This window comes from Triticum urartu, chromosome 5A (assembly GCF_056163025.1).
Source record: "Triticum urartu cultivar PI428250 chromosome 5A, HENAU_Tu73, whole genome shotgun sequence".
NCBI classification, from domain to species: Eukaryota; Viridiplantae; Streptophyta; class Magnoliopsida; order Poales; family Poaceae; genus Triticum; species Triticum urartu.
Genome location: NC_141877.1, coordinates 434,941,767 through 434,944,680, shown reverse-complemented (window position 1 = coordinate 434,944,680; position 2,914 = coordinate 434,941,767).

The window sequence follows — 2,914 nt, the reverse complement described above, 5'->3', positions numbered from 1 at the left end:
CTCATCTGTCCGAGCTGCCTCTGATGTTGCGGTCGTCCATCTCTCGCGGCTTGGTCTACATCAACATACCGGGCCGCACCTGTCTGCATGAGCTGTTTCTTGAGTATGAACATGGGTAACCCGCCTTTCTTCCCACAAATTGGAGGCAAATTATCATCAACCGTCGTCTGCACTGGATGGTTCAATGGACATGCACGCAAGTCGCCGCTGCTACAGTTTGGTTAAACTTCAAGGAGCCAGTTGGAAGGAACCATTGGCCGAGTTGTTGACACGGCTCATACGGGATCATTTATAACCCGCCGCAGTCACCTCAACCTTCTGTGGATTCACATCGTGCTGTCAACACCAATGATATACAAGTTATGCCGGTTTATATCACGGTCAAATATGGAGAATCTCAAGCCAACTCCTCGAGTCAGCTTGAGACTTGGGGGCTACAATGATATGACTTAGCAAACGTTGCCGGTTTTCAGTGAAGTCAAGAACCCCAATACGTTGGAGGGAAAAATAACCCGGTCCCGGATTCACATCATGCTGTTAGAAGATTTCTGGATTAGAAAGTATATGACAGCTACAAAATCCTGGCTCAATAAAGAAGTTTCAGGTCATCAGAAAAGGATTCCAGTTTACAATCCAGTACAAGGGAAATTTGTTCTCCAACAAAACTCTGAAGCTCTCAAATCCGGTTTAAGAATTTCCGGTTCAAAAAGGAATTAACTTCTCGCAAGTTCGAGTTTAAAGGCCGTTAGAAAATTTCCGGCTAAAAATAAAGATTCCGGTTTAAAATCCTGTTCAAGGGAAAGATGTCTCCCACAAAGCTTTGAAGCTCTCAATATCCGGTTCAAGAAGAATTTATCTCTTGCAAAAAAGTTAAAAATTGCCAAAGAGGACCTGCTGCCACGATGCGCGGTTCAAACATGGGTATCCCACCTTACTGGCCTGACATATTATAGATCACTTGGGGGCTTCTGCTTCATAAAGCGGGGTCTCTGTTCTTTTACATCATGTGAGGTTACACGGAGTTGCTCTAAAGCGGCCACCAGTTTACCCCTTGAGTTTGCTTTGCTAAAAGCATCGTGTTATATCACTTGGAGGATTGGTCGTGTCCGAACCAATACCATGCCTCTTGATAGACGAGAGCCACCAGATCACTTGGGGACTTGGTCATGTCTGAACCAGTCATGCCTCTTGATCGGCCTAAGGCCACAGAATCACTTGGGGGCTTGGTCGAACCCGAACCATGACCATGCCATTTGGTCGGCATAAATGCCACAGAATCACTTGGGGACCTGGCTGACTAGAACCATAGTTACACCTAACGGGAGCTTGGTCGTGTTTGGCCATGGTAACGCCATTTGATCAGCTTAAATAAACCTTTTTTGGCAAACCTTTTTGTCGTTGCACTTGATTTACACTTTTCTTTGAAGGTTTTTTTTTGCTTTTTATTGCGTTTTTTTAAACCGACAAAGTTTTTTAACCAATCAATTGACGGAACACAGTTCACGTCAATCCGGAGACTATTTGCCCGGTTTGATCCTTGTTGTTAACATCCTCTTATGGAGTAACACGGTGTTTATCACAACCCGGCACGGTTTTATTATAAACCGGCACAATATGGAAGGAGTTATCAGTACTCAAGATTTGGGTTATCACCCTTACTACAAAAAGTTGGTAAAACCAATGATGTGATTCAATGTCACAGGTATGATATATTTCATATTTGATTATTCTTAAGTACAGCCTTGGTTATAAACCCGGGTTATATGTTGGGTATTATGACCCGTCCGGCGGTAAACCGCCAGGACACTTTAAACTTGTTGTATACAGAAACAGGTTTGTTAAACCGGCCTGGCTTTGGACAACAAGTCGCCAGTATATATTTGGATTGCGCCATTGGAATCATGCGCTTATAAATCATTGGGTTATATTATTCAACTAGCCAAATTTGGATGAAATTTCATTATGATGTTGAATGAATAAGGTTTTCATATCGGATTATATTATCTTGAATAGCCAAAATGGCTGGATTTTTATTATTAAGGTTTTCAAAAGTCGCTATAGCGCAATGTCTACTCTTTTATCAAAGGATATGATTTATTCTACAATGGAAGGAATAGTCCCGAGTCGCTGCAGGCTTACAACCCAGCACTTGGGGGCTACATTATTCAAATTGAGATTACATGCAAGTCTCATGTTGCTGCAAGCATGCACCATGACACTTGGGGGCTAATGCAAAGTCATTTTTACTAGTATTATTGAAGACCCGACTCATCATATTATAATGAGCGTCATATATATATACAGGAGTTGTTATCTCCTCCAACAGTGTGGGTTTGCAAAACTCCGCTTCAAGGTTGGCCAAGCCAACTTCACACTCAACGATGGCAGAAAGTGTTTTGGAAAGTTCATTACCACAGGAAGAACAAGTTATGCACGAAGGCATATCAACATCAAAGGTATCAGCTAGCCTATTACAAGGCAACATGGTTCCCATACTAATATAATTGTTTTTCACAAAGGAGAGGCAGTTTTAAAACCGGCTTCCGATTCAAGCTTGGCCACCAGCCTGGCCTGATGGTTGTGGGTCATCCTGCACCGCTTCAGCTTCCGTTTCTCTACCCAGTGGCTGGAAATCCACAGTTGTCCAGTCGATTCCCATTAGTGCTTGAAAAACAGCTTCATCATGGATCAGCAATGACGGGTCAATATCGGGAGCGTAAGTATGCTTACGGATTGGAGGGATCAGATTTTCTGATTCATGGATTGGTGCAGCTATTCGCTTGTTCTGACTATCATATTGGGCTTGATAATGAGACAAGTCTGCTTCCTCAGCCAGTTGACAAGCTAGCGGACGTACCTCCTGGTTTATTGCTCACAGATCCGCTTCGCCAAATTCTGACCCATCTTCCTTCAA